This window comes from Lygodium microphyllum, chromosome 3 (assembly GCF_053477565.2).
Source record: "Lygodium microphyllum isolate KBCC chromosome 3, Lygodium_microphyllum_v1.1.10, whole genome shotgun sequence".
Classification (NCBI taxonomy): Eukaryota; Viridiplantae; Streptophyta; class Polypodiopsida; order Schizaeales; family Lygodiaceae; genus Lygodium; species Lygodium microphyllum.
Genome location: NC_141137.1, coordinates 7,961,443 through 7,973,912, shown reverse-complemented (window position 1 = coordinate 7,973,912; position 12,470 = coordinate 7,961,443).

Here is a 12,470-nt window from a genome sequence, read left to right as displayed (position 1 = left end):
ATTCCGAGTAAATACGAGCTACAATAATATCAACTTATGGTACATGATTTTAAGAAATGAAAAAACCTAACAAAGTTGAAGAAATCCATATTAAACTCCATATTAGTGGGTTTGTGTCATTCAAGTGCTCAATGCAACAACTCACTCGGCATCCTGGCCAAGCTAGCTAATGTAAAGTAGAGTGGTTGAGCATGGGGATCTTGTCATTCATCCTAATTTTGATTATAGGGTGAATATTGATATATTTTTCCTATCATCCTCACCTCCATGTGTGTTAATCTTGCTCATCGATGAAGAGCTTGTTGTAGTGGGCAACTCAGTTTTATCCTTTAGGCTAAGGAATCTCCTGAGTACCAAAAAGGAAGGCAATGGTTCCTACTATCAATGAGCCCTGATTGGGGTCATTGGATAAGCATCTTTTGAGCCTTTAGGTTCATTGTGCAATAGGGTGAGTCATATATTAGTATTTAATATAGGAATCATTGATTATTTTAGGGGCATGCTTCATTGGATGCATGTCCCATTGCTAGCTACAGGGGAGGGGCTTCCTTATGTGTGTCCGAGTTATAGGAAGTAGAGAGTTTTATGAATGACTATCTAGTATGTATAGTGCACAAGTAGCATATGGTCTAAAATATGGCTACAGCTATATAATCAATATCTCTCGCAAAGGGTGGAAGTGTAGTAAAGGATCTAAGTGTGTAGGCCATATAATTGTTATAGTAGAAGTTTGTATATTTAGGGAAACTAGAGAGAGATAGAGAGAGATAGAAATAGAGATTGAGACTGAGGCAGCCAGAGATGTATGTTTGTGTCTGATGTAAGTGGATGCATGTGCATATGTACCACTTATGGACTAAGAGCTTCAATGTAACTACATACATAGTGATGTTTGTGTGTGTGTCTCCAAGTCATATGTATAAGTGTGGAGAATAAGTCAATATAAGAACCCTCTCTCTCTCTCTCTCTCTCTCTCTCTCTCTCTCTCTCTCTCTCTCTCTCTCTCTCTCTCTCTCTCTCTCTCTCTCTCTCTCTCTCTCTCTCTCTCTCTCTCTCTCTCTATCTATATATCTATGTATGTATGTATGTATGTATGTATGTATGTGCGCGCGTGTGCGCTCTCTTTTTTGCTACTTTTAGAGTATGGTTTGATCTCGGTTCTAACTTTAAAATCAATAGTTGTTGAAGCAAAGTACAACGCAAAGTAGAGATTCTATCTTTTACTCTATAAATTATCTAACAATTAAATTTTCCCTCTTACGTGTTGCCAAAATTCATTTAACTAGGCAATTTTTGTTAAAAGGAATTGATGTTTTCTTATATCTATCATTTTCACTAGGTTTTGATTATCATGACCTTAGAATCTAATATTCTTATGGCAATCAACATAGGGTAGACTGGAGATTCCATCTTCTCTTCTGCAAATTAGCTTATAAGTAAATTTGCCCTATTCTTCTATTGCCATTATTCATGTGATTGTGTATAACATAATCATGAATATTGATATGTATTAATGTGCTTGTCCTTCAAGATTTAACATACAATTCTTTACATGTATTGTGTAGGTCGCAGAACCAAAGGGAATAATGAACATTCTCACAATAGAAGAACATAATAGGAAAGATGAGGAATGGAAGGGGATCATTGATATACATTGTTGGTCATCTTGAGTACACATGGGTCGCGGAGCTTTCCAGGTGAAAGTGCCTACAATAGGAGATGTATCTAAGCATTGGGGATGGGTAGAATTTTAGCTCTAAGACAAAGAAAGATTGATTCACACCTTGTGAGAGAGACATTGGTGCAACATGTATTTATATGCAAACAAATACAAGTCGCATCAACAATAAAAGCGTTCAATAAAATATTGCAAACAATAAGCATTTACAATACATTGAGGATGTGAAAATTGATCGTGTATATGTGACTATTTTTCTTGGGCTTGCAAAAGTATACCCTTCAGATTGCTGTGAGTAGCAAAGAGTCGAAAGCTTTGCATGTGCTTTCAAGTGCTACCACCACAAAACTGGTCGATTACTTTTTGAGGAGCGTATAGCCAAGCACCTTGCAAGTGTCCTTATTTTTTTCTACGATTCCAAGTACATATTACCTAATGGTGGTCGAGAATATGAAACCCTTGAGCATATGCATGTACCATATCTGAATTGTGTAGAATGGCCTTTATGCAGTCCTAATATTTTGCACGTGTAGCACTAAAATCTCAACAAACATTTTAAGTACTATGAAGGCAAGCACTAGCTCAAAGAATGTGCACCCCATTTGGTTTATACCAATTGCAATTTTTGCATAGATATTCAAGGAATATGAGGTTTTAAGTCATACAAGGAACATATATGCAATAAAAAGTGCGTCAAATGATTGTTTAACAAAAAATTTAGGCAAAATTTGGATATCAAAAATCACTCATAGTCCTGACACAATAGTCTATCAAGTCACAACAAGTGACATGGCTTTCAAGTAAAATCATACCCTCTAAACTAAATAGATTCTCATTTTTTTGTTGCTTAGCTAACCTTTCTTTCCAAGTACAGGTACTTCATCATGCGACAAATTGTATGCTTAGTATTTAAGTGTAGTAGATGGAGGATGCTAAAGGATGAATGGTTGTGCCTTCATTAAGATATATAAGATAGTATAACTATGGATGCTACTATTATTTGTGAAGGTCATGAGCCCTTAAATATAATAAGTCAAGAAATCGTGATGTTAATGGAGAATCCACCTACTAACTTCCATTTCAAATTAGATAGTAGGAAGTTTGAAGCCAAGCTAAGAGTACTTAGAAAGTGTGTGGCTACACACATCTTAGAAATCGTGGAGTCTCCTTAGTATCCCAACTCCACAAGTTGTATTACCAAAGGATTGTAATTTTTAGAATTTGGCTAATAGAATACGAGCACTTTGCAACATCCTACGCTTGCAATCTTCTAATTTTTTCCATCACGAATATTATTCAAAATTCTTTGAGCATGTATACACACAAATGTAAGCGCCCAAACATCCATGGGAGAAGAAGATATGCCTCCATGAATTTTGAATTTTTCAAAAGTGTAGACGTGTTTTTTTAATCAAGATAAGACATATACTCCCGAAGGCCTACCAAGGGGGAGGGTAAAGATGCACTTGCCTTCCAAAATTAGTTGATAGACTACTTGTATATTCTTATACTTTAATAGTGGATTTCTTTAAGCATATATACATGTTTTTTCCTTTGAAATATGATGCATACACACAAGCTCATGTGTGGAAAGAGAGAGAGAGAGAGAGAGAGAGAGAGAGAGAGAGAGAGAGAGAGAGAGAGAGAGAGAGAGAGAGAGAGAGAGAGGAGTCCATCATATATTAACTGATATAATGGACAAGCGTCACATTAGTACATTTGTACATGCATGTAAAATTTATAAAGAAGTTAGATTAAAATATAAGTTAAAATTGCATGTGAACAATCTCTTTTTGTTTTAAAATTAGGCTTTTTAAGATAGATCTAATTACTTTTTGTTTCATTGTTTCATTTCACAAACTCTCTCTTCATATCCACCGCATCCTCTCATGCCTATGCTTGCATATAATTTAATGAGTGGGTCCCCATGACATAATAAATATTTGTGTGTCTATCTTTGTCTCTCTAGTTTACTCCATAGACTCAACTACCCTATCTTCTAACATCTCTTTGTGTTTATCTCAACCTCTCTAATCTAGCTCCATAGATATCAAACCCCCTATGTTCATTAATATCCCTATATGTCAAAAAGCAAATTGAATATAGGCAAGAAGGAGCTGCACATTGAGATAGAGGTTGAATATGCTCCTTTATTAAAAAGGGCAAAGCATATCAAAATTAGTTATTAAGTTCTACAAAGCTATATGCAAATGGAATTGAAGCACATAGTCTAGTGGGCTAATGGGGGGATCTATCCAATTGATCCCCTAACCAATAAATCTCTAGTTTCCTTAGAAGCCATTAACTTGGTAAAACATACATATGAGGGTAAAAATGGATTCCTTGGTAATACTAGGCCACTTAGTGATCAAGTGTTAAAGGTATTCACAACTTGTTAAGCAATTGTAAAAAAACTAACATGATGTCACCATCGCACATCAACTTCAAAAAAACAACTAATTTGATAGGTGAAGCAATTGAATGAAATAATGACTCATAAAAGTAATCAAATTATCGTAATGTATAACACTATTCATGACATCCATACCTTGTATGAGGAGAGAAACCTCTAATTGTATGATCTAAAGAAGATCAGTAATAAATTAGTACAAAAGCGTAGAAGAAATAGAGAGGCAATTAATGAGTTGACTATGAACAAATGCCAATGGAAGCAACATATCAAAGCTTGTAAGACCAATGAGAATGAAAATCTAGATGAGAGAGCTTAAATCATCTTTTCAAAGGTTGTGTAAGCCAAGCACATTGGAAGATGCTTGGAGAAACACAAAATTTAAGGCTTTGAAGGAGAAGGTGATTGAATTAACATTAAAAGATATCTCAAATGAGTTCTCATCTATAGATACACAATCTATTTGTGACAAGGCTAGCATTAGCACATGGACTTACTTGAAAATATTCACGGGTGTGGTAAGATTAGGTTTGATTATGTGTTGAAGAGAAGTAGAATTATACCTCTTCCTAAACCATCAAAGTCAATAGAGACCTAAAGGCTACTTAATGCAAAGATTTTGGAGCAGATAGATCCCTTGCATGTTATTGGGGTGGAAATACTTAAGGTGGTTACAAAAGACATATGAGGTTAAGTTTACAGAGCTCAATAATTATATGGATCTATGCAAGGTATAGTCCACACATGGTGATATATTACAATATGATTGTTGAAAAATACAACAGTAAATTGTAGTTTATCATCAAATTGGATGAAAGTGAGGTCATGATAGAGAAACTCAAAAAAAGTTAGTATCACTTTGATGAACTAATCCTTTAGAGTTCAACAAAAATAACCCAAGGAACTTTAGTGTTTAACCAAAGCGCCACATTTGGTGGCTTGCTGCATTTGAAGTTCCCAAGAAAACATTTGAGGTACCATAAGTCTTAATGTGCACATGCATTTCAAACATCATTGATTGCCAAGAATATGGTAAGATGTTCTCGATCAAAGAGTATGGAGAATACCTGTTGAATGGCACCTAATGACAGACTTTAAAACTTTAAAATGTTTACGTGAAATCTCCAATGTAACAAAAGTAAAATTTTCATACCTAAATTTCTTAACAAAGAGGGTGAAAGGAAAATATGGAAAAAAAAACTAGCAAGAGTGATAAAGCGTTGTACCAACATATGATTAAAAAGATTTCACATTAGAAGCCCATCTTCAACATTCCATTGGACCGTGGTCACATTTGTTTATTGCATGCTTTTGTTACAATTATGGAGAAAATTGCCCATGAATATACTTTCTTCACTTATAGAATACAATCAAAAAAAAAAAATCATTGCAACATGTAAGAATGTGAAAGAAGTACTATCAAAGATCTCTACACAAGCATCATGTGATAATTGAAAAAGACAAGAGATTAAGTTAATTTGGCAACTTGCCAAAGTAATCATGCTTTGTAGAAGCCAAGGTCAACAAGTTTCCTTCAGTACCTATCAATAAGCAAGCTTTTGGTCAAAGTAATGGAGGAAAAATAAGGTTAATAACTGGAAAGGTTTGGATTTGTCTCAATAAATTCACTCAATTACTTTGAAAGATGGTGTTTGATGATGAAGATGAGAAAGAGTTTATTAATACTATAGACAACTTCTACAAAAACATGGTGCAATTATGAGATAGTTCTATTACACATTACATGAGTACATACTAAGTCAAGATTTTAGAAGTATATGAATTGTATATGTTATTTTGAATTATTTTATTTATACATGATAGCACACAATGCATACCAAAGAAAAATTGATCATAGTAAAGGGATGAATGGTAACAATCTAATGATCTAAATGCTATCTTGGTAGTCTAGATCATCCTATAGTAAGGTTTCATTTGCTATCTTATTCACCGAATTTTCAAATCTCTTACTGTGTAGAAAAGATGGCTAGGCTAAAGGTAACCGCAAAGAAGCTTATGCTTAGAGCCCCACATCATGTTGCTCAATGGAGCATCTACCAACTCAAATGTAGTTTTTAACCATGAGACTTCTTAGCCTACTAATGGACCAACCCCTTCTCAACCTAGCCCAACTTCCTCCAACCACCCTGAGAGGGGTTCTCAACATCCCCAAATGAAACCTAAGTGAAGATCAACTACAAGGGCCTTGAGAGAAATTTAGAAGTACCAACACTCTTTAGACTTGTGCAAGATTGTGGTCTACCAAATAAGGAACAAGAGGTGGTTTCTACCATAGGGTCAAGATAGACCCGATAAATTATCAGGTCAATATGTTGTATGGGCTTTTTGCATGTACCCTTTTTTAGGATAGACTTTTGTGTATTCCTTTATGATGAAAAGAAATGAGCTTTGCACAACGCACCATAAATGTAATTACCCGAGCCATTATAAAAAGAAAAAGATTAGCACTTGATGGTGAAATAAGCTCTTTTAAGAGCAATTTCAAACCATCCGCTAGAGGTTATAACAATCCAAATAGTCCCACCACATTAGGCCCCTTTCGACATTACATGGAAGCCATGACCTTATGTTCAACCTAATTGCTTCAGAAAATAATGTCTACATAATCTATAAGCAGTTGGAGAGGCTTTTTTTGGTAAACTTAATGAGTAATGCTTAACATTGTGCAAAACATGCAAAGCACTTCTCATTATTCATCTTTGTCAAGGCAAGGGACCTTGCTCTTATGATACTCAAACATGAGGTTTTGTTGTGTAGACCCTTATTGAAAAAATCTTGAAAGCAATTGCCCTATACAATAATCGTCAATTATGAATTATATATACAATTATATACCACATGTATTCATCACTTGAGTAAATTTAATGATTACGTTTCTTTAATTTTCACATGTATTCATCACTTGAGTAAATTTAATGATTACGTTTCTTTAATTTTCACATGTAGCTATTAATACATGTTTAAGAAATTTGACTTAAAGTATCTATGCACCATACATTGTTGTATTAATAAATACTATGTATAATGTACCACATCTCTATTTAACAAATATCATGTAAATAATTACACATCTATCTAATCTATTAAGAGTTACAATAAGTAAACATATCACACATTCATACAATGGAGTTGCATTGTGCTATTGCATGAAGCGATACCATGTATTATCAAGTGTAAAAAAACCACAAGTTATCGCTTGTATTTATACATCACATTACCATGACAAACATGTGCAACACACATTTATTTAATGAATCGAAATTATTAAGACTAAGCAAAGTAGATTGTATTGAGCAAAAAGGATACAACATGCTCAAAGGAAAGTGACTGATACAAAATACATTTACAATGACATGCAAATAAAGAAGATGTTTTTTTGGTTTTTATGAGGGCAAAGAAAAGAGCCTTCAAATGCAAATAACAATCCTTTCTTTAATTCAAATAAGACATGCTTTCCCTTCCGCTCTTCCTTCAAGAGAAGTGGATTGGATACCTTGCCAAGCTAACCCAATGCAATGAGAATGTATATTTCTCTACAACATGCTTAATCAAACAAGTACAAAAGCTTTTGACTCTTCATGAGCACCACCCAATTGGAGATTGTAGGTATTTTACAAAACAGTGCAAATTTTATCAATGCAAGCGCTTATTATGGAATATGGCCACGTTAGGAATTAGATGGCCTACATACTCCTCTAGGGACAAGTCCTTGTGTCAATCCATATGCCTTGATCCTCCTTGATGTGAGACAATGCAAATTCATCAATGTAAAGCAAATCTTAGATCACACTGTCCAAATTAAAACATGATTACTAATCAACCTAGAGTTATCAAAATATGACAAAACTTAACTGTGGGATGTATTGGATCCAAATAATGCCCTTAATGAAATATTGGCAAAAAATGAACGCCATATGGCTCTAGCTCGAAGTTTGGCATTTGTAGCCAATATTGGCAAAAAATGAGTACTATATGGCTCTAGAATGAAACTTAGTGACTACGGCCATTCTCTTGGATAAGAAAATATCAACATACACTAAACTATGAGCTAGCCATACATCACTTATTTTTAGGGGCATCATTCAACCTTGATTCACCCTAAGGTCAAGTTTCATCATATGAAAATGTACCAAACCTAGAAAATTAACTTCCTTCAAATCATCTTGTCCTTCAACTCCTTTGTTAATGAAGCACCCTTCTCAATAGACAAATCGAGAAATTCCATTGTTGTTGAAATCTCAAACCTTGGTCCAAAAGAGGTCATTATGATTGTCAGATAGAAGCTAGGGGAGGTTTGTCCATTGCCATGCGTGGATATTGCGCAACTCATCACAAATTAGGAGCTTCACTTCTAGTTTGTGATAGAGGCATGGTTGCCATTGGCTCAACAACTTGCATAGTTCAAGCCTATTCTTGGAATATGACAGCTCTTTGTACGAACTAGTGAGCATTGAAGTTGTTAGGGACTAGGATAAATTCTCACTTAGTAGCTATGGTTTCTCAAGGATACATCTAAGCATTGAAAACCAAGCCCCACACTCCCGCCACAAGGCTCTATCTAAAAATAAACTTGATTGAAAAATGGCTGTTGGAGGAGGAAGGAGAATCTAAGCAAATCTTTTGTGGATAATATTAAAAATACAAAATGAGATTGTGAGTGAAAAAAATATCTTTCCATTTTTCTCCACTCTTACTCTAAACAAAACGAGAAAAGAGAACAAGTTGAATGACCCAAGAGAAAGTTCTTTTTTTTTTGTGTTTATGGTAAACCCCAACAAAAAGCAAAATGAGCAATAAAGAATATCACAAGATACAACACCAAATTTGTGTGCCTACAATTCAAAAAAAGGATGCATATATTCCTATATTTTGCAATGAGTATAGACTCTAGAAGGTCTAGAAGTTCTTTTACAAGTTGTGCAATCTATTAGATCTCTCGATTGTAGCCATAAATAACTTCATCAACCACCTAAGCAAGGCATATTACAAACCTTGAGGCTTACAAAGAAGCTATATCTCTAACTCATCTAGTGGGAAACCCAGGAGTTTCAAAATAGGTACCTACATTGCACCATGATAGTCAAAGTATCATTTAGTTGAAGTGAAAACCTATCCTTTTAACAAAGATGTAGAACATTGAGGTGAAATTTTTCTTTATTAGGGGGTTTCGTCAGAACAAGCATGTTGGGCGCATGAAGATCTATACGAATAAATATGCTTGTGAAACTCCATACTGATGATAACTTTGCATCTCTCCTCACCACATTGAGGTGAAATTTTTCTTTATTAGGGGGTTTCGTCAGAACAAGCATGTTGGGCGCATGAAGATCTATACGAATAAATATGCTTGTGAAACTCCATACTGATGATAACTTTGCATCTCTCCTCACCAATAGCTTAGCTTATGAGGCTTTGCATACTACATATTGTTTATGGACATTGGATAGTATCTTAACTTTCTTATTAAACTCCCTTGAAGGCATTGGCATTTAAGTGGGAGGTTGTTAAGAGTCGAGAGTAATGGACAATAGTTAGATGGGCCCCCCTCCTATGAGTTTATGCTATACAATCATATATAAGTGAATATAACAAAGAATGAGGACACCATTCATTTAGTACCCACAACTCTAAATCCAAAAAGTTGCTACTAGGCATAAAAATACTGGATCTATGAAGCACTAAGTGTAAATATTACAATGACAGAGAAAAAGCCAACACACCTATGCACTTTCTAAGATTTGGAATTGTTAAATTGCATCTAGATTAGGCAAATCATAACTAATGTAATATTGTGATTCATTAATTTGTTGTAAATATGGGTTTCTTGCCATGTCATTGTTAGTAAATGCTGTTAAACTCCCTTCAAATGATGTTGGCATTTTTGTTCTTAATGTGCTACATGACTACTAAATAACTAGTAGCAAAAATCCAAAAAGTTACTACCAAGCATAACAACACTAGATCTATTAAGCACTTAGTGCAACCATTACACTAACTTAGACGCTCACCTTAAACATAAGACACCAATGAAATAACTACCATAGACACAATGTAACATATCATAAAACACTAAATGTTCAACAACAAAAAGCACACTATATTAAGAAAACTAACTGTATCAAAATCTAACAATAAACCAAAGTACAACCAAAAGCAAAACTGATTCCTTCCAATTGCATCACAGAAATCCTTGATTGTACAGAACTAAACCTTTTAAGCCTTAAGACAGACTTATAATACATGATGCAGCTAGAATCATAAAAATGCAAGCATGATATAAAGTTTCCATAGCAGCGCATATACTAGAAGATATAATGCATATGCATCTGATGTTAAGAAGTAAGCTAAGGGAGAATTGATTCAGTGTAACATTAGGTAAGCATCTTGCTAGTGTTTCAGATTTACAACTCCTGTATCTATAGACTATTCCCTGTGTATGCACACACGAACTCTCAATGTGCTCATTGCCTAAACACAATCTCACAACACCAGCATACATTCTTCCTTACATGCCAATCAATGTCAGAAATGCTCCGAATCTATAAGCTGTCTAACTCCCACCATCTACCTCATCTTCCAAATATGTTGCATTGCCAACAACAGCAGCATCCCTAGCATCTCTAATCACTGAACATCGGCAAGAGTAATATGCTTAACTCACACCACCACCTAACCCAAAGCAACAAAGAAACAGAATCAGCCCCTCCAAAGTCCTTGCTACAGTTTTCGTCCTTGCCCTTTTCTGGTCACAACTGAGACAATGTGCCAGAGAAAAAGGTACAATTCATCTGCTCAAGAGTACTGTGCAGGATGAAATAAAGACAGGACTGCAAAAGAAAATACATGCAATGGCAAATACAAAGCAAACAATACACAATACACAATAACACCTTAACACTGAAATAGCTCAAAATTGCACATCAAAGGAGCAGCATCGCGAAAGAATATTTTTATGCATGTTACCCTATCCAGGTTCAAGAAATATCAAAAACACAGCGAAAAGAAATTGTATGCCCTAGTTCAATATTAGTGTGTACTATCCCCCCCTCCATCTTTTCTTTACTCTGAAAAGGAAGGGCAGCTTCACCCTTTGAATGTACTCACAATATGCCATTAACCTCCCACCATCTGAGCAGCTCCACTCTTTGAACGTATTCACAATCTGCTATTACCCTCCAACCATCTTATAGGCCACATGCCTATACAACCAACACTAATGAACATTTGGGCAATTTCATCAAGTAATTCCACTGTACTGGCCTTCATGTGTACACTTTCTTCCCACTTGTATTCCACCCTTTGAATGTACTCACAATCTGCTATTACCCTCCAACCATCTCTACAGCATATGCTGTACAAGCAATGCTATCGAACACTCAGGCCAATTTCATCAAGTAATTTAGGCAGTACCCATGACCCAAGACTTAGCAATTTCAAATCTAGAGAGTTGTGTTCCTGCTCCTACATATTTTCAAACTAAATCCTAAAATCAACAATGTTCTGATCTGCCAGATTATATGTAACAAAAATGAATGAAAAGCATCACTTCCAAACTGACAGACCCAGCTTTTCATGATCTGGAACCATTCTAAAAATGGAATTTTCTGAAAAGAGTAAGCATGGTAGTCGTGGTCTAAGGTGGCAAAATTAATAACTAGGATCTTTACTACTACTACATCTTTCTCGAAATTCAATCAACTTATCTGGAGTTTCATTAAGTTTCAGTCCGCCAACTCATAGAGCAGATTGATGAAAAGCTCACTTGCAAACTCAGATCATGATCTCGAAACATCAATGTTGACTTCAGCCAGGAGAGCTCAATACCGAACATTAATTCCCTCACTAGATGTTTAACATGCAGCTAATCAACTCTCACAAAAGAACTTGTCGCTACTGGAAACAGCTGGTGTTCAGACATGTATAAAGCCACCTCAAGAACGCAACCATAAATGTTATGTGATTGATTACAAGGGATAATTTATTCCTGTAGCATATCATTAAAGATTCACTATATACAATCTTGAGCCACTCTTACATAAACCTATTATAAGTCCACTCTAGCAGCTCCTTAAGGCAATCCTTTGAATGTTTTCTAAATCCCTTGCCATCCTCAACCCTGGAAGGCCCATGCAAGTTGCCCGATCCGTGTTCCAATACCTGGGAACTTCAGGAGCTTACTTGTTTGCAGACTCCTTGTTGCTTGAGGCAATGGGATTTAATTGCAGTAGATGCAAAAAGCAGCTACAATGATCTAGTTAAGGAGGATGCTAAGTATGAAAACGTAGCATAAAATTACAACACGAACATGCAGTGGCACAGAGTACTTAAATAGTACAATCCTACTTTTTGACTTCTTTCAAC